Source organism: Eubalaena glacialis, chromosome 13 (assembly GCF_028564815.1).
Source record: "Eubalaena glacialis isolate mEubGla1 chromosome 13, mEubGla1.1.hap2.+ XY, whole genome shotgun sequence".
NCBI lineage: Eukaryota > Metazoa > Chordata > Mammalia > Artiodactyla > Balaenidae > Eubalaena > Eubalaena glacialis.
In genome coordinates, this window is record NC_083728.1 from 80,189,545 (window position 1) to 80,210,750 (window position 21,206).

Below are 21,206 nucleotides of genomic sequence, written 5' to 3' on the forward strand. Positions count from 1 at the left end.
AACAAATGGAAATGTTAGAACTGAAAACTACAACAACTGAAATTAAAAAAATAAAACCTCACTGATGGGCTACATATCAGAGAGGAGATGACAGTGAAATGAATTTGCGAACTGAAGATAGATCAATAGAAGTTACGCAATCTGCTAAACACAAAATAGACTGAAATTAAAAAGTGATAGCCTCGGGGGCCTCTGGGACAATAATGAGAAATCTAGCATTCTTGTCATCGGAGTCCCAGAAGGAGAGAAGAAAAAGTCTATGGCTAAAAAAATATTAAAATAAATAGTGTCTGAAAGTTTACCAAATTTGGCCAAAGGCATAAACCTATAGATTCAAGAAGCTGAGTGAACTGCAAACAAGATAACCCATAGAAATCCATGCAAAGACACATCACAAACTTCTCCAAATTAAAGGCAAAACTTAAAAGTAGGTAGCAAGGACACATTACCTATAATGGAGCAATGACTTGCATGACATTGGATTTCTCATCAGAAACCATGGTGCCTAGAAGGAAATGCTGACGATGACGTGGAGAAAGTGAATCACTCATACAATCCTGATGGAAATCTAATATGGTAAAACTACTCTGGAAAATAGTTAACTTCTTGTAAACCAAACATGTAATTATCATACAACCCACCAACTGCATTGTTGGACTTTTATCCCAGAGAAGTGAAAACTTACATTCACACGAAGGCATATACACAAATGCTCATCGCGCCTTTATTCATGTTAACTCCAAACTGGAAACAATCCAAATATCCTTCAACAGATGAATGATTAAACAAAGTGTGGTACATTCATACAATGGAAGACTATTCAGTAATAAAAAGAATGAACTACCGATAAAACTGCTTGGATGGATCTCAAAGGATATATACTGAGTGGAAAAAAAACAATCTCAGAGGGTTACATATTGTATGAGTCCATTTATACACATAATTTTTAAAATATATAATTTAAAATGACAGTTATAGAGATGGGGAACAGATTAGTGGTTTACAGGGATTCAGAATAGGGTGAGAAGGGAGCTGAATGTCATAAGAGAGCAGCACAATGGATTCTTTGGTGTGGAATCCATCCGTGCCTTGTCTGCAGGGGTGATTACACAAATGTACACATGTGATAAAATTGCCTAGAGCTAAACCACAATATTAGGCAAAACTGGTGAAATCTGTAAAAAACCAGTGTATTGTTGCAGTGTAAATTTCCTGGTTGTGGTATTGTACCATAGTTATGCAAGATGTTACCATTGGAGGGATCTATTGTTACTCCTACATGTGAATCAATGATGATCTCAAAATAAAAAGTTTAATTTTTAAAATCTAAAATCACGTAGACGGGCTTCCTTGGTGGCGCAGTGGTTAAGAATCTGCCTGCCAATGCAGGGGACACGGGTTCGAGCCCTGGTCTGGGAAGATCCCACATGCCGCGGAGCAACTAAGCCCGTGAGCCACAACTACTGAGCCTGCGCATCTGGAGCCTGTGCTCCGCAACGGGAGAGGCCGCGACAGTGAGAGGCCTGCGCACCGCGATGAAGAGTGGGCCCCACTCGCCGCAACTGGAGAAAGCCCTTGCACAGAAACAAAGACCCAACACAGCTAAAAATAAATTTAAAAAAAAATTAAAAAAAAAAAATAAAAAAAATAAAATAAAATAAAATCACGTAGAAAAAAGCTAAATGCCCATCAGGTGATGAATGGACAAACAAAAATGGTATATCCATTCAATGGAATACTATTCGGCCATAAAAAAAGAATGAAATACTGATACATTCTACAGCATTGACAAACTTTGAAAACATTATGGTGAGGGAAAGAAGCCAGACATAAAATACCACATATTGTATGATTCCATTTATATGAAATGTCCAGAATAGGCAAATTCATAGAGACAGAAAAGAGATTAGGTTGTCGGGGGCTGGGTGGAGGGGAGAATGGGAGTGACTGCTGAGAGGTACAAGGTTTCTTTTGGGGGTGATGAAAATGATCTGGAATTAGATAGTGATAAGGGTTTCCTACAACTTTGTGAATATACTCAAAATATTGAATTGTACACTTTAAAAGGATGAATTTTATGGTGAGTTGTGTTTTCATAAAGCTTTAAAATATCAGAGTGGCAGCTGTGGAGCTCATTGTTAGCATCTAAAATTTTTTTCTGACAAATCCTCCAGGCTGAATTGTGGCATTTACTTTAAGATTTCTGTCTTGACTTCGGGATACTAAAAGTTGATGTGTTTTAAGGAAAATACACTGAGCATAATTTTAGCAGCTTTCCTTTTGTTTTCTTAAAGTTCCCCTGGTGATTTTGCTAAGATATTTATAGGAATAAATATTTGCTAAAAAAAGAAATATGTTAGCAAAGAATACAAACATAAATAGAAGGTAAATAGGCACTTTGCAGTGAAAGTGGATGCTAAAAGTTGATTTCTTTTGCTTAAATAAAAATTAAGTTATGCAGATACAAAAAATATATGTATATATGCCAGCAGTGAACAGGTAGAATCAAGTATAAAATACACTACTATTTATAAATGTTCAAAAAACAATTTATTAAGGTATAAATATAATAATACATGTTCTGGACATCAATGCTGAAAACTGCAAAATGCTGATGAAGAAATCAAAAAAGAGCTAAATAAATGGAGAGACATACTGTGTTCATAGACTGGAATACTCAACATAGTAAAGATAGCAATTCTCCCCAAACTTCTATAGGTTTAATGTAATTCCTATCAAATTCTAGCAAAAATTTTTTATAGATATAAATGAGCTTATTCTAAAATTCAAATGAAATGGCAAATGAACTAGAACAGCTAAAAGAAATTTGAAAAAGAAGAATAAAGTGGGAGGAATCACTCTATCCAATTTTAAGATTTGCTATATATTTATAGTAATCTAGACAGTAAAATATTAGTGGATAGACACATAGATCAATGGAAAAGAATAAGGAACACAAAATGGACACATACAAGTATGACCAATTGATTTTTTCCAACTGATACTTGACAGAGGTGTAAGAGCAATTAAATGGAAGAAGGATAGACTTTCAACAAATGGTGCTGTAGCAATTGGACATCCATCGGCAAAAAAAAAAGAACTTCCACCTAAATAAACGTTATAATTGCTATAATACTTTTAGAAGAAAACAGAAGAAAATCTTTGGAACCTTAAGGCGAGGCCAAGAGAATCATAATCCATAAAAGAAAAAAACTGATAAAACTTAATCAAAATTTAAAACTTTGGCTGTATGAAAGACCCTGTTAATAGAATTAAAGGACTAGCTAGAGACTGAAAGAAAAATATTTGCAAATTACATATTCAACAAATAACTAATATCCATGGTAAATATATAAAGAACACTCTGAACTCAACAGTTTAAAAAGAATTCAGTTAGAAAATGGGCAAAAGTCTTGAAAAGAAACTTAACCAAAGAAGATATATACAAGGCCATTCAATGGGGAAAGAACATAGCGCTGAAACCATAAAACTCCCAGAAGAAAACATAGGGGTAACCTTTTTGACATTGGTCTTGGTGATGATTTTTTGAATTTGGCACCAAAAGCAAAGGCAACAAAAGCAAAAATAAACAAGAGGGACTACCTCAAATGAAGAAGCAGGTACACAGCAAAGGAAACCATCAAGAAAATTAAAAGCAACCTATGGAATAGGAGAAAATATTTGTAAATCATATAGTTGATAAAGAGTTAATATCCAAAATACATAAAAAGTTCATACAGCTCAATTGCAAAAAAAAAAAGAAGAACCAAACAATTCAACAACAACAACAAAATTGGGCAGAGAACCTGAATAGACATTTTTCAAAAGCGGACATACAAATGGCCAAAAGATACATAAAGGTACTCAACATCATTAATCATTGGGGAAATGCAAGTCAAAACCACAATGAGCTTTCACCTCATACCTGTTAGAATGACTGTTATTAAAAAGACAAGTAAGTGTTGGCAAGTATGTGCAGAAAAGGGAACCCTGTGCACTGCTGGAGGGAATGTAAATTGGTTCAGTCACCATGGAAAATAGTATGGGGTTCCTCAAAGAATTAAAAATACAACTACTTTATGATCCAGCAATTCCACTTCTGGGTATAGATGTGAAGGAAATGAAATTAGCATCTTGAAGAGATACCTGTACTCCTGTGTTCATTGCAGCATTATTCACAATAGCCAATACATGTAAACAAGGTAAGTGGCCAACAAAGGATCAATGGATAAAGAAAATGTGGCACATATACACAATGGAATATTATTTGGCCATAAAAAGGAAATCCTGGGACTTCCCTGGCCGTGCAGTGGTTTAGACTCGCGTTCCCAGTGCAAGGGGCCCAGGTTTGATCCCTGGTCAGGGAACTAGATCCTGCGGGCTGCAACTAAGACCGGCACAGCCACATAAATACATTTTTTTTTTAAAAAAAAAGGAAATCCTGTCATTTGCAACAACATGGACGAACCTTGAGAGTATTATACTAAGTGAAATAAGTCAGACAGAAAGACAGATACTGTATGATCTCACTTATATTTGAATCTAAAACAGCTGAATTCATAGAAAGAGTCAGTGGTTGCCAGAGGCTGAGAGCTGTGGGAAATGGGGAGATGTCAGTCAAAGGGTACAAACTTCCAGTTATAAGATGAATAAGTTCTGAGGATCTAACAGCTCAGTGATTATAGTTAACAATGCTGTATTGTATACTTGAAAGTTGCTGAGAGAGTAGATCTTAAATATTCTCACCAAAGAAAAAGGGTCATTATGTGAAGTGATGGTTGTGTTAACTAACTGTATTGTGGTAATCATTTCACAATATTCATGTTGTATCAAATCATCATGTTGTACACCTTAAACTTACACAATGTGATATGTCAATTATATCACCATGAAGCTGGGGGAGAAAAAGAAAGACAAATTACCAATACAAATATGAAAAAAAAATTAAGTACTTTTTCAAATAAGAAAATGTAAGAAGATTCAAACATTTAAAAATACAACAAAGGACATGAAAAATTCACCATTTAGACTTAAAAACGGACAACATGAAAAATATTCAACCTCATTAATAATCAAAGAAATAGAAAATAATTCAATAACAAAATTAATGTTTTTCTTGTCAGATCGGCAAAGGTGAACATCTTATGGCAAATATAGCATTTTATGACTATGAATGTCCAGAGAAATGTACCTCATTGATGAAAGCACAGATTATAACATTTGCCGAGAGCAGATCAGGGCTGCGTGTCAAGAGCCTTAAAAATCTTTTTACTCTTTTGGCACAATAATCCTATTTCTATAAAGCTATGCTAAGAAATAAAAAAACAAAAATTTATATAAAAATATTAAGTACAGAAGTTTAAAAATTCAGTGTTTAAAGTGTGTAGAGGGGAATGTTTTAATTAAAGGATAATTATGAAGATAGCTATCCTTGCATAATATTAAGCATAGTTCCAAATTTGTTTTAAAATCCCAAGCAACGCTAGAGGGGAAAAAAAGAAATACAGCAAAATCTCATCAGTAGTTACCATTGGGTTAGGGGATTACAGATGGTTTTAATTTTCCTTTTTAATGTTTTCTAAGTTTTCCTAACTTTATACAATACCATGGTTGTTTAGTCATCAGAAAACAGGAAAAAATTATTCTCAGAGTATAAAAACAAAAGCTCCAAACCACTGCATGACACAGAACTGTAATAATACAAATTAGCTCTTAAAGGGAGAAATTTGTTTTAAAAGTGACACAACTGTCTCTGAACAGGGTTTCCCAGGCAACCTCTCAGTGGTTGCCAATACAGAATGCCACCTCTAGGGGTGGCATCACCCTCTTGGAAGGTTCTGAGGCCTGCCCCTCTGTAAAAGAATAATGAGTTGTCTGCAGGGATAGGTATCTGGTTTAAATTTCTTCTACAGAAGTACGCACCTGCTCCACGGTTTCCCTGCCAGAAGAAAATTGCTCGTTCCCTTAATAAAAAGTCACTGAAGCTGAAAGAAACCTAGTTTCTTGGATTTGGAGTGGCAGCCAGAAGACTGGTAAGCATTCTTAAATATAGAGGAATCTCCTCTAAGCACTAAGAAGAGTCTGTCGTCAGAAATAACCTGAAATTCTGGTGGCATCTGCTCTGGGTGGTGGACAGGCGGGGTGCGGGAGGAGTCTGGTCATTTTCTCCTGATTTGGAAAGTGAGGGGGTGATGCACACGGTCACCATTTCAAGTGGAAACTTTCTCTTAGTACTTTGTAAATAAGAGTGACTCATTCCGAAATGAGCACTTTCTGTGTGTTTAAGTGAACCAGTCAGCAGGGGGCTGGACGAGGTGGTCTGTGGAAGGGTCTTCCTTTAAACCATACGAATTCTTTGCCCTAAATATAGGTGGAGTCCAGGCTACATATATAGAGCAGTGCTGGTGGGACTGTAAAAAGGCACATGTCCTGGACTTTGCCTTCAGCCTATTTACAATCCAGTAGAAATAGGAAGCTGTAAAAATATGAAAAGTCAAATAGCTCAAGACTTAAATGAGTGTAAGATACAATGAAAGTGACAAAAGCACCAAATGTGGATTTAACTGCCCAGTGGAGTAATTATAGCATCTCCCATGTATTCAGCTGTTATGTACAAGGTACCCTTAAGCAAGGCTGTAAAATGTATTACTTCTTGAATGTGTCTAATAAACCTAGTCCAGCGGGAATAATAATAGGTAGCCTTAATTAGTGCTTAATACGTGCTAGGCACTGTGCTAAGTGCTTCACCTAGAGCAATACATTTAATCTTCTCAGGTACCCTTCGGGGAAGTATTACTATTACCCTGAGGCACGAAAAGGAAGCTGATGCACAGAGATGTGAGTGTCTTGCCCAAGATCACAGAGCTGAAGTGGGAAGCCAGGATTCAAATCCAGGCCTCTAGCTCCAGAGCCCCACTCTTTTTAGTTTTGTTTTTTTTTTTTTTACTTTTTATTGTGGTAACAACACTTAACGTGAGATCTATCCTTTTAACGTGAGATTTATCCTCTGAACGATTTTTTGTTAAATTTTGTACGTGATTGTTGACTCTAGGTAGTGTTGCACAGCAGATCTCTGGAGCTTATTCTTCATCTTGCTTAACTGAAACTTTACGCCTATTGATGAATAACTCCCTATCCCCAGCCCCTGGTAACCTCTGCTTCCCATCTTTGATTTTATGAATTTGGCTCTTTTAGGTACCACCTGGAGGTAGAATCAGGCAGTACATGTCTTTCTGTGTCTGGCTTATTTCATTTAGCATAATGTCCTTAAGGTCCATCCATGTCCCATATTGCAGAATTTCCCTTTTTTAAAAAAACTTTTTTATTTTTAATTTATTTTATTGAAGTATAGTTGATTTACAATGTGTTAATTTCTACTATACAGCAAAGCGATTCAGTTATATATACATTGTTTTTCATATTCTTTTCCATTATGGTTTATCACAGGATATTGAATATTGTTCCCCGGGCTATATAGTAGGACCTTGTAGTTTATCTGTTTTATATATAATAGCTTGCACAGAATTTCCTTATTTTTTTAAGGCTGAGTAGCATTCCATCGTTTGTATACACATTTTCTTTATTCATTCCTTTGTCAATGGACATTTAGGTTGTTTCCACGTCTCAGCGATTGTGAATAGTGCTGCAGTGAACACGGCAGTGCAGATATCTCTTCAATATCCTGATTCTATTTTTTTAATATGTATACCCAGAAGTGCTGGATCATATGGTGGGTCTCTTTTTAATTCTTTGGAACCACCGTACTGTTTTTCATAGCAGCCGCCCCGTTTTACACCGCACAGAGTTCCCACTTCAAAGCACCGTTTTATACCAACTCTCCCCAGAGAACTGAGAAGGGAGAGGATGGTAGGCATTGGTGCTTTAGACCTTGGGCTTCAGGAAGATAATGAGATTTGAAGAGTTTTTATTAGAGAAAAGTTGAAGAAGAGGAGAGAATTTTTTAAGTGGGACATGGCTGAGAGGTTCTTAGTTATTAGGCAATTAGGATTACAGCATTTCAAGCTATAATATTTGATTCATGTTTTAAGAGAATTTGTCACTTTCAGCCATGAATTTCCAGTCGACCATGGGATGCAGCCTTGAGTTTCTCACAGCCTAAAGCAGGGGTCAGAAAATATGGCCAGCAGCCAAATCTGGCCCACCACCTGCTTTTGTAAATGAAGTTTTATTAGAACACAGCCACTCCCATTCATTCTGTTGCTTTCATGCTGCATGGCAGAGATGAATAGTTACAATAGAGACCCCATGGCCCGTAAAGCCTAAAATATTTTTTGCTAAAAAGTTTGTTGACCTCTGGCCTAATGTAGTACAGTAATTGTTATTTTTCCTCCTAAATTTTTTATTTTGAAAAGTGTCAAATCTACAGAAATATTGCAAGAATACTATAATAAACAACCCACGTGCCCTTCTCCTTGATTCAGTCCTTAACATTTTGCCTCATTTGCGCACGCTCCTCTCTCTCTCCCTCCCTCCCTCCCTCTCTCCCGATCTCCCTCTCTCTTTTCCTCTTTCTCTTTCTCCCCCGCTGCCCGTCCCCCCACCATGCACATGTAATCACTCTCTGGCTACAGTATTTGAGAGTTAGGTGCAGGTATAATAATTTAATATCCCTAAATACATTAGATACATATCTCCTAAGAATAAGGACAGCCTTTTACACAGCAACAGAAATTTAACCTTGAGGCAATAAACAGACCAACTCCAAATTCTCCAAATAATGTCTTTAATAGATTTTTTTTTTTTTAATCCAGTTTCCTGTGCAGGATTAATCACTCATTTAGCAGTCATGTCTCTAGTCTCCTTTAAACAATTGCTCAGCCTTATTTGTTTGGGTTTGTTTTTCCAGCTTTATTGAGGTGTAATTGACACATAAAATTGTAAGATGTTTAACGTGTACATCAGGATGATTCGACGTACATAAACATTGTGAAAGGATAGTTTTTTGTTTTTCATGACATTGATATATCTGAAGAGTGTGGGCTCGATGTTTTACAGAACGTCCCTCATCCTGGATTTGTTTGATCATTTCCTGGTGACTAGATTCGGGTTTTAGCGTTTGGGAATACCAGAGAGGGGATACGCACCCATCAGGAGACTGTGATTTTTAGTGCAGAAAAACTGCCCCAACGGTGGTAGTTAAACAGGTTTGAATTGCTAAAGACCCAAAATGGCAGGACTCAAAATGGCAATGCTTAACAAATCTAGAGTTTATCTCAGGAAAAGGGTACAAGATAGCAACAGCTATTAATGTAAGGAAAGGTATCACAGCCAAAGGCTGTCACCCTATGAGCACAGAACACCTGGGAACAGGGACCCTGTTCATGTAGAGAGTCCAAATGTGCACGCAGATTCCCAATGTTTGCAATCATTTGAGGGGTTGGTATTCACTTAGACAGCTGCTCCATCCAGTAATACCAACCCAAACTTTTTTATACTTGACTGTTCTTTTCCTCCCTGATCCATGACGATCTATCATTGATTTTTTTTTTGCCCCTCCCAACAAAATCTACCTTTTCTCAGGTACTGTATATTATTTCTCATGGGAGTATAGGTTAGAAGCTTTGTTATTTCAGGTTCCAAGCATTTGGAGGATATAACCAAACTCCTTTTCTTGGGTCGTGTGCTTTGACAGATATTGGTTCCCAGTAGGAGGAATCCCTCGACAGGGCCCAGGTGTCTGCAGTGGGGAGCACTCTGGTCTGGTTAAAATCTATCCAATACCTGTGACTTGGATTTAGGGAAAAAATGGTTAGCACTCAGCTGTGGGACCAAAGTTGTGGCACTCTGATAGGTTGCATTTGCCAGTAAAAATTCCATCCGCTGAGATGCCTCTCCTGTAAGTGCAGAGCCTGGGCTTCTGCTATGAGAATTCCTGGCCATTGTGCCTGGGTCGCCCTGACACCGACCCAGCTGTGTTGATGTGCCAGCTGTTCCCACTGTGGGAAGCTCGCACACCCCTGTCCTTCCTCCTGGAATAGGATGCCTTTGAGGCAACGTGTGCTCCGAGGCCTTTTTCATCAGTGTGTTTGAATCCTCATTCAAAGCGATTTCCACCTGGCCAGCTACACCTAGCCCAGCTGCTTATACTCCCAGGGCTCTTTCGTCTTGGGCCAGTGCTCTTTCAACCCTCAGACATGTGGTAGCCATTGAGCACTAATCGCTTTAGTACATTTAGGAAATAAACATGAAACTCGAAAATGTGGAGTCCCCCCAGGGTAAGATCAACGGAGTAGTCCCTCCTAAACAGACTTTGTTTTCTTCTTCCAGTTTTATTGAATTATAATTGACATATGGTGCTGTATAAGTTCAAGGTGTACAGCATACTGATTTGACGTACACACGTCATGAAATGATACCACAATAAGTTTAGCAAACAGCCATCATCTGGTATAGATACAACATTAAAGAAATAGAAAAAAGTGATTTCTTTTCCTTGTGATGAGAACTCTTAGGATTTACTCTCAATAGTCATATATAACATCCAGCTGTGTTAATTATATTTATCATATTGTGCATTATATCCCTAGTACTTATTTATCTTATACCTGGAAGTTTGTACCTTTTGACCACCTTCATCTTAATGCCCCTCCCCCAACCCTTGCCTCTGGTAGCCACAAATCTGATCCCTTTTTCTATGAGTTTGTTTTTGAAGTATAATTGACCTACGACACTATGTTAGTGCCTGGCACACAACATAGTGATTCGATGTTTCTATACATTTCAAAATGATCACCATGGTAAGTCTAGCTGTCCTCTGTCACCATACAAAGCTATTACATAGTTATTGACTATATTCCTAAATACACTTTGGTTTGCATATGGCGCAGTGTTCCTCATAACCATCCGTGTGCATTTCTGGCTTTTCATTCTCAGGAAGGTAGGCCCACCAAATTATACCTAATTCTTTTCCTTTTGTCAGTGATTCAAATGTCCCAATTGCCCCTCCACTTCCTTATGTTTTTTCCACCCACAACGAGAGAGCTATTTTTACACATAATGACAGATGGGTCCTGTAGCGGATAACCTTCTACCTTTATATTTTGGTACTTTTCTTAAACCTTCATCAACACAATTAATACCCACACAAATTTTTATTTTTATTTTTGAAATATTTATTTATTTATTTGGCTGCACCGGGTCTTAGTTGCAGCATGCAGGACCTTTAGTAGCAGCATGCAAACTCTTAGTTGCGGCATGTGGGATCTAGTTCCCTGACCAGGGATTGAACCCATGCCCCCTGCATTGGGAGCACGGAGTCTTAGCCACTGGACCACCAGGGAAGTCCCAATACCCACACAATTTTTTAAATAAACTTTTTTTTAAAGGACAGTTTTAGGTTTACAGAGTGACCATGTAGTGTTCGTTCAGATCATCATTGATTGGTATACTCTGAGTTTAACCAGGGAAATGTTCCCACAGGCTGCTTCCCAACACAGATCCAGTATACTAACATATATAGAGGAAATGGGAACTCACAGGCATAGCCACACTTGTCCTGGTCCAGATGGTCACACAGTCAGGCCTCCCACCTGTGCATCCGTTGTGAGGACACAGGCCACCCCAGAAGTTCGCGAGATACCATGCTGTCAGCTCACGTTTTTTTTTAAATTTGGTGGAATGTATACATAACATAAAATTGACCATTTTCAAGTGTATAATTCAGTGGCATTAAAGTACATTCACAATGTTGTGCAGCCGTCACCACAACCCATTTCTAGAACTTGTTCATCATCTCGAGCAGAAACTCTGTACCCATCAAACAGTAACTCCTCACTCCCCACCCCCGCGGGGGCCCCTACTGACCTCTATTCTACTTTCTGTCTTAACGAATTTGCCTATTCTAGTGGCTTCGTGTAAGTGAAATCATACAATATGTATTCTTGTGTGTCTGCCTTATTTCATTGATCATAATGTTTTCAAGGCTCATCGTGTTGTAGCATGTATCAGCATTTCATTCCTTTTTAAGATTATATTCCATTGTATGTATATATCATTTTCTTTATTCATCTGTTGGTAGACATTTAGGTTGTTCCTGCATTTTGGCTCTTGCAGATGATGGTGTGATGAACATTGATATACAAGTATCTGTTTAATTCCTGCTTTTAATTCTTCTGGATGTGTACCTAGGAGGAGAATTGCTGGATCATACGATAATTCTATGTTTAACTTTCTGAGGCCAAACTGTTTTCCACAGCTGTCAGATCGCTTGTTGGAAGAGGTCTTGGTAAACAGGTACATTGCCCCAAGGATCTTGTGAGTGAGAACTAAGAGACCATATTTATTCTCTTGCTCTAAGCTTCTCACAAGTCATCAGATTAACAACAATTTATTCTCTCCCTCTCCCTCAGCAGCAATCTCATCTTCTTCCATGTATCATTAATTTCAATCCACTTTTTTCCCCCCTCTGAAGCAGGACCCTCTGGTTTCCCACTGGGCAAGTTGTATGGGTGGCAGCAACAGGACGAGACACAGAAGGGCCTCCGCTTCTTGTCATCTCGAGGTTCTGATTGGATAAGTGCAGAGAAATACAACTATCCCATCCACTAGGCAACAAAACATTTTCGACAGTCATCTCCAACGTGGCAGGGTGTGGGGAATGGACCATCAGTCGCATCAATCCCTTTGGAATTCCTGCAGTTAGGTCCAAATTAATAGATGTGGTGTCTTGTCAGGAAATATTCCAGCCTCTGGAGCCCTTAACTGTAGTTCCAGTGCAAAGACTACCAGGTCTAATATTGAAAAAGAAAACTGGGTACAGCAGGGAAGACTCCTATGAAGATTTCTCTATCATGGCTCCCCCCACCCCAGTTCCACTATAAGAGCGTAGCGGGTAAGGGAGACACCACCACAGTGTACATTAAAAAAAAAAAAAAAATCACATATTCCACTTTTAACCAGACTTCAATTTTTTTTTTTAATTTTTATTTATTTATTTATTTATTTTTGGCTGTGTTGGGTCTTCGTTTCTGTGCGAGGGCTTTCTCCAGTTGCGGCGAGCGGGGGCCACTCTTCATCGCGGTGCGCAGGCCTCTCACTGTCGCGGCCTCTCCCGTTGCGGAGCACAGGTTCCAGACGCGCAGGCTCAGTAGTTGTGGCTCACGGGCCCAGCTGCTCCGCGGCACGTGGGATCCTCCCAGACCAGGGCTCGAACCCGTGTCCCCTGCATTGGCAGGCAGACTCTCAACCACTGCGCCACCAGGGAAGCCCCAGACTTCAATTTTGATCCCTCTGAGTAGCATCCCCGTAGCCCCCTAGATTAATTCTGTTGCCCCTAAGGGGCTCATGAGCAGGCCTAGGCAGTACTGGAGCTGCTCCTGTGCCCAATAGAATTAGAAGACTTATTCTTCCACCCCTGGTCATTTCACCCACACATGGGTAAAGGCCTTAGGAACCGCACAGGGAGTTAAGAGACCCCAGCCTTTATGTCAATCTTCTTCCTCCATCATGGCCTTGATTTTTTTTTTTAAATAAGAAATGTGAATTATTTTAAGATTGGAAATAATCTCGATCTTAAGGAAAATTTGCAAGTATGGGACAAAGAACTACTGCCTTTATATTAAAAGTGGGTATTTTGGAACTCGATGCTGTAGGCTCATTGGAAACTTTTTCTTTCTGAAATTTCTCTAAGCCTTGGGATTTTACATCCTAGGGGCTTTGAGGAGACAGTCGTGGGAACCTCAGATTCCCATAAACTTTCTCTCAAGGTTTCGATGACACTGTCAATTTCCTCCTATTTTATTTTCATTTAAACATTAACTGTCTAAAGATTTTCACATGATTAGAGCCTGAAAAGTTACTCCCTTTCTTGTTTCGATTTTCTTTCTTTTGTAAAGTCCTAATCTTTTAATTTTTTATTTATTTATTTTTAATTAATTTATTTATTTATTATTTTTGGCTGCGTTGGGTCTTCGTTGCTGCGTGCGGGCTTTCTCTAGTTGCAGCGAGCAGGGGCTACTCTTCGTTGCGGTGCATGGGCTTCTCATTGTCGTGGCTTCTCTTGCTGCGGAGCACGGCCTCTAGGTGCGCGGGCTTCAGTAGTTGTGGCACATGGGCTCAATAGTTGTGGCATGTGGGCTCTAGAGCGCAGGCTCAGTAGTTGTGGCACAGGGGCTTAATTGCTCCACGGCATGTGGGATCTTCCCGGACCAGGGCTCGAACCCGTATCCCCTGCGTTGGCAGGCGGATTCTTAACCACTGCGCCACCAGGGAAGTCCAGTCCTAATCTTTTTAAAAACAGCTTTAGGGAGATATAGTTCATATACCATACCATCATCCAATTAAAGCATACAGTTCAGTGGTTTTCAGTATATTCACAGGGTTGTGCAACCATTACCACAGTTAATTTTTGAACATTTTCATTGCCCCCAAAGGAACTCCCCTTTAGTTATCACCCTCCAGTCACCTCCCACCTTAGGCAACTTTTAATCTAGTTTCTGTCTCCATAGATTTGCTTGTTCTGGACATTTCATGTCAATGGAATCATATAATATGTGGTCTTTTGTTACTGGCTTCTTTCACTTAATATGTTTTCAAGATTCATCCGTATTATGACATGTATCTATACTTCCTAACCCTTTATGGGTGAGTAATGTTCCATTACATGGAGATAGCACATTTTGTTTATCCATTCATCAGCTGGTGAATATTGGGCTGTTTCCACTTTTTGGCTATGATGATGCTGTTGTGAACATTTGTGTACACATTTTTGTGTCGACAGGTTTTCCATTCTGCTGAGTCTCTAGGAGTGGAATTGCAGGGTCAGATACGAACTCTATGTTTAACATTTTGAGGAACTGCCAGTCTGTTTTCCAAAGTGCCTACACCATCTAACTTTTTTTTTTTTAATTTTGAAATTCCCTATGTGGTCATTGGGATAAAGGATTTGAGGTTGCCTCTTTTACATTCTCTTGTGGTCTCAATAGCAAAGTCATACATGGTGCCAATGCCAGTGGGATTCCTTCCATTATGGATTTGGTCTTAGCCCGGGTGACTTGGTCTACAATTATATAGATAACCCAATCCTGCCTGCACCTGCAGTGCTTCTGCAGCTTCAGTATGTGTGGACAAAGGGAGGGGCAGTAAAATTGTCCTTCTTTGGATATGTATGATGGACCCTTCTCTTAATCTATTCTGTTAATCTACGGGGCTTCCCCATGAACCATCCTCACAAAGGTTTTAGCCAACAGAGAATGGGGGGTGGCCCAAATATTCCCCCTCTGGTCAGCAGTGTTCAAAGCAGAGACACTGCCCCTTGTCCTAAATTTCTCAGGAGTCGTTTCAACAAAGGTTTATCAGGATGATGTCTGTAATGATCTACAAAATGACTCCATTCTTTCCCTGAATAATCCCTTATTTCCATGGTTTCCTGCCCTCCATCGTCATCTTGCCCCACTTGAATTATCTTCTTAGTTGTCATGGGTGTCACAGGCTTCGCTTATTATCAAAAATTATAGTGCCAGCCAGAGAGGGCATAGCTCAACCCATGGAGATTCTGAACTTGTTCACATTTTGCTACTGCTCGAAGCAGCAGCCACGGAACTGAATTTTTAGCCGCCCTGACGTCGGTTTGCATTTCCCTTCTGATCCATCTTTCTAGCTCCTGAAGTTCAGATTCTTTCATTTCCAGATTTCACGAGAAAGTTTTATTATTAATAAGTATCTCATTTCAGTCTGTGCTACTTCAAACCAAGGGTAGCTTGTTCATTTTCATCCGCTTTATCAGAGTCATCCTTTTTCTTTTTAAATAATGCCTTAGCCATATTTTGAGTAAAGAATGAGTCAGGGGGTTTTCAGTAAATCCTACTTCTGACACCAGCTGCAGGAATGGTGGCAATTAAGAAGGGTTTAACAGGGTTCGGTTGCTCAAAAAACTCACAGGACCCTAAATGACAATGCTACAATTTATTACAGGGAAAAAAAACCACAGTATAGCAACAGTATTAAAGTAAGGACATGCATCATAGCCAAAGGCTGTTTCATAGCAAGAGGTCTGGAAAGGCCAGGTCCTATTATACGTTTTTTGTAAGAGCCAAGGCAGAACTCACTTTCTCTCTTAGATCCCGAACCATCAACATGTGCATGGAACACCTTGGAACAGGGAGCCCAAAGTGGAGTGCTTTTAAAAAAAAATCTTGCTGGTCACATAGGCATAATCCTGCTACATTCCTCAATTGCAGAGCCCTTTGTGGGGGTCTCACTGAGACCAGGTGTAAATCATCAGTCTGATTATTACCAATAAATAATGCTGAAAATCTGACATAAACAATTCTGAAGCTCCTTGAACCCAAGGGTTACAAAGCAACACTATTATAATCAGTATGACGACCAGGGGTTGGGACCCTGCCTGAACTTTCCAAAACAGCTCAGCTTAGCTCTGGTCCCACCACAATTTACTCTCACAGCACGTAACTTATCTTTGGATGGTGCTTTACAGTGTACAGAGCGTTTGGAGGATTTTTACCAACTTGAATAAGCTGATATTATCATCTCCACCTTAGGAATGAAGAGCGTGAGGTTCAGTGTGTTTGTGACTTGCTCGAGGGTATCCAGACAGTGAGCAGCAAAGCCAGGACTGACCCCAAATCCCACCTCCGACCAGAGCCTCCTGTTCTCCTTTCAGCTGCAGAATACCCTCCCTCCCAGCAAGCTATCTGCTTATCGTCAGTGAGTCCCTCATCGCTATTACCAATGACATCTTTTTCTATCTGTTGGAATCCATATTTCTTCTTTTATGAAATGTTTACTGTTCTTTCACTTATTCAACAAGTATTTATTGATTTATTTCATTGAGTGTAAGACATTCATTGATTCAATAACAGCTTTTCAGAAAAAAAATTACATAAGTGCATGAAAATAGTGGAGTTAAAATTTTTTATTTCTTTTCTAGCTTTTTTTTTTTTTTTTTTTGCTGCTCTACATGGCTTGTAGGATCTTAGTTCCCTGACCAGGGATCGAACCTGTGCCCCCTGCAGTGGAAGGGTGAAGTCCTAACCACTGGACCACCAGGGAATTCCGAAAACTTTTTATTTCTATTTGGACTTTGATGCACAGAATTGAGAAGACTTATTTTTAATTTATGACAGCATATATTTATCCTGACACAATGACCCACCACACTGCTCTTCACCTTCACAATCCAAGTTTAAGTTTAATCCATATTCACCAACTGATTTAAATGACCCTTGGCCACTTGCAGTTGTTCACTACTTGTATTGGCATGCTTGTCAAAGCCTCCACATCATTTGCTTCGACAACTTTAAGGTTGAGGGTATAATCTTGAGGATAGAAATTTTATCTTTGGTTTAATTACTTTCTACTGCAAGTTAAGCAGCTTCTTTTGAAAGCCAGCTGAAAGCTATTAATACCTTTGTCAAAAACATATGTTTTGGGGCACAGTCATTCTCTTTCATGACTCTTGAATGACTTCACATCGACATCTCCTCAGTTTGACTAATTTTAGGATACTTAGCAACTTCTGCTGCCTTTGTCACGTGACAGGACATCTTCTGGACACTCAACAACTTTCTAGTTCAATGGTGAATCAATGTTTTTCTTTTTTTAAATTATTTTTATTTTTAATTAATTTTAATTGGAGTATAGTTGATGTACAATGTTGTGTTAGTTTCTGCTGTACAGCAAAGTGATTCAGTTATACATTTACGTTTATCCACTCTTTTTAAAATTCTTTTCCCATGTACGTCATTACAGAGTATTGAGAAGCGTTCCCTGTGCTATACAGCAGGTCCTTATTAGTTATCTATTTTATATATAGTAGTGTGTATACGTCGATCCCAATCTCCCAATTTATCCCTCCTCCCCGTTTTTCTTTTTTATTAGCTATCTAGTAGATACAAAATTAAAATTTTAAGTTACGCGTAAAATATAAACAGTAACTTAAATTCATTAAATAACTGTGTACCCATGAGCCTTTTTAAGATAGGGAACATTTCCATTACCTTTGAAGTGCCCTGTGTGCCCCTCCCCAATTCCATCATTTTAACACTTAACATGAAGTTTGTGCATCTTGTCTCACGGTTCTTGTCAGAGTTCTACCAATTATGTATGCACCTCTAAACAATATGTCCATGAGATTAGCATGTTTTGGAATTTTATATAATGGAATTATGCTGCAATGAATCATTTTGTGATTTGCTCCCTGAGGTTGAGCCCCCTTGTTGTGTCAGCTGTTTCCAATTATTTTCACAGCTCTTTTGTATTTGATTATTTATGAATATACCTAAGTCTAGGTTTACATTTGACTGTATGGGCGTTTGTTTTTTCCCTCAGTTCTTCGTGTGTACAAACAGTGACGCTATAAACATTATTTGGTTTACTTGTGCAGATGCGCAAGTGTTTCTCCAGGGTCACACATATTCTCCAGAGATGATGTGTATCTTCAAGTTTACCGGACAATGCCAAATTTATTTTACAAAATTATTTTAAATCATTTTACAAAATTATTTCATAATTTTGATTGTACCAAGCGATACTTTCATCAGCAGTGATTAATACAGGAGCAGAGAAACACACAGACACACACGCACACATCTTGCACTCACACCAGACACTAAACTCGCGCACAGATTCACACAGAGATCCACGTATGTGCACCAGCCACGGCTTTGTACATAATGCATACTGACACACACAGATCCACAAACGTGCACCACGCACGCACACTGCACAATCACTCTCACAACACCCCACTCACAGACACACAAAACGACGTCCCGCTCTCAACGCCCGCACGCACGCAGCCCACGTACTCACGCGCAAGCCCCCTCACGTGACCCAGCCAGGAGGCGTGGTCTCCGCCACCCGCGACTGCGGAGTCTTGTCCCGGCCGCGCCGCCGTCGGACGCCAGGTGTCGGGGGTTAAGGCGGCGTTGGCGGTCGCGTTTTTTTCTACCCGGAAACTACGACTGCCGGACCCGGACACCAACCCGTGTTGCGGCGGCGCGAGCCCGACTGGCTTCTGGTCCTCGCGTCGGCCCCGCGGAGCCGGCGCGGCGGGGAGGATGGTGCCGAGCGGCCCCGGGCCCGCCGTGCGCCGCCGCGAGTGAGCTCCGAGCGGCCGCGGGCGTCCGGCGAGCAGCTGGCCCGGCCGGGTCCGGGGCGCGCCGCTGCCCGCCGGGGCGGGGTGAGCCGGGGCGGGCGGCCCGGGGTCGGGGCTCGGCCGCGGCTGACCCGTGGCCGGGAGGGGACGAGCTGGCCGGGTTTCTCCCTCGCGTCTCGGGCTGCAGCCCCTGCCCCAGCCGCCGGTGGGGGTTGGCCCGGGTCTGGCCTGCGCTGTGGCCTCGGCCTGGTCCCCCGCCACCGGGGTTTGTCCACTCGCGTCCCCGGAGCCGGAGTTCCCTGGCCGCCCTCGAGATGGCGGGGCTTCCCACGTCTGGAGCAGAGGCCTGGATAATTTGGGTTTGGCACGGGGAACGTGTTGGTAGTTTGCCATTTTTGAGTTTGGGTTGGGTTTGCGTTACTCCTCCGTTTGCAAAGGATACACATCTCAGAAAGAAGATGGGAGGGAGAGACTTGCGTATGTGCAGACACTTAAAATGAAATAGTGGTATTTTTTGTGTCAAGCTTGCTAAGTTTCCAGAGGTGGGGTGGATTGTCATCTTCACTCATATTTTAATAAACTAAATTGTGCGGCGTCAAGATAATCTAGCGGCACGTAGTTGTACTTCCCTTGATAGGCACCACCCGGAATAAATCTCCGCCTGTTGTGCTGTTTTGAATTGTGCAAACACCATAACTGGTGGACAGCTGGTGAGGGGGCCTTTGTTGAAAAATCCGACGTCTGTAGTTTAGTTCTCAACTAGCAGATGACAGCGTTGGCTGAGTGTTGAATGATGAGCTTCTTTGCGGTCTGCTTGAAAGCAGGAAAGCGCCTGAATTGCTACTTTCCTGACTCAGGTGAGCCCGCTCTGGGAGGTGGCAGGAGGCAGAACTCCAGGGTTGGTTTGTCCCTATAGCCCTCTTTTTGGTCAGCTTGGAGTCTGAGCATTTGTATCCCATCTGTAGATGAATGCTCCATCATTGCTTGCTGGTGTGAGTACCTTCCTGCTCCCTCATTTCATTTCAGGATTCTCAAAGGAAATGGACCTGTTGTGCAGTCATACTTCATGACTCCAAACCTATTTACTCTCCGGGAGTAAGGAGGCAGTGGGTTGACTTCCTAGTAAAGGTCCGGGAAGAATTTCTGTGACCTAATTGAGATGGACTGGAATCAGGGCTGCCACTGGCCTCTGGGTACTAAGGTCACAGATGCTGATTGAGCGCACCTGCTTTGTTGGGGCCGTAGCTGCAGCTACTGCAGGGAAGCGAGACACACCTAAGTGCAAATACAGTTTCTGCCCGCAAGGAACTTAGAGAATGCAATAGGCTGTAAGATGTGGCAGGACTAAAGTGTCGTATGGAGATACCAGCTATTAAGGATTTTCTTCTGATTAGGATCAGAAAAGGCTTCATAAAGGAAGTAACTTTTGAGGTGGACCTCGAAGGATTGGGAGGATTTGGGTCATTCAGAATTAGCTGGGAAGTGAAAAAGCTCGGGTCAGTTGGTGGAAGGACACCTAGTCTAGGAACTGGGCAGTAGATGCCTGGAAGTATTGACAGAGGCAGCTGCTTAAGGGTTAAGTGCTTTTCTAAGACAGAAAACACATGCTACCCAATCTGGCTTCTGGTGGATTTCTGGGTTCTAGAGAATTGTTTTCATTTGGTGAGTTTGTCTTGTTCCGTTAAACAGCCAGTGACCCAAAGCAGTGCTTAACTTACTTTAAAGACAATGAAGAAGAGGCTGATTGTAATTCCTGTCTGGTGTTAACAATCAGGAAATTAAATTTGTTGTCTGCAAGTTGTTTCAGTGCCTGTGTTTAGTGTGCAGGAGCACAGCTCTAGTACCATCTCTGCTACTCTGGCTGCAGCCAAGTGTTAAATGGCAGGCTCTTAGCCGTCTCCTGAGGGTTTTTAATGACATCTAGTTCACTTCACAGAGATGCTGTTTGTTTCTATTACCCAGTTGTTGAAGAACCTTTGAAGCTGTTGAAACGGGACGCCATGTAATTGCCCTGGAACATTATGATTAGTCCTAGGACCTCACTGGCTTCAACTCAGCTTTTCTCTGAACGTGCCCAGGACCATGTTAACTTTTTCATGCTTCTTTTTGACTCTTCTTCCCTCTCTACCCA

General features: G+C 40.7%; 1 protein-coding gene across 2 annotated transcripts in view; it reads left to right on the plus strand.

Annotated features, from left to right (window-relative positions):
• The first annotated feature begins 18,871 nt into the window (after positions 1 to 18,871).
• Positions 18,872 to 21,206, plus strand: part of TMEM248 (transmembrane protein 248) — a 32,731-nt gene continuing 30,396 nt past the window's right edge. The window contains exon 1 of one of the 2 annotated variants that reach the window (XM_061209274.1): positions 18,872 to 19,078. The gene's annotated coding sequence lies outside the window, so the exon portion shown is untranslated. The other variant, XM_061209275.1, reaches the window with a different exon arrangement.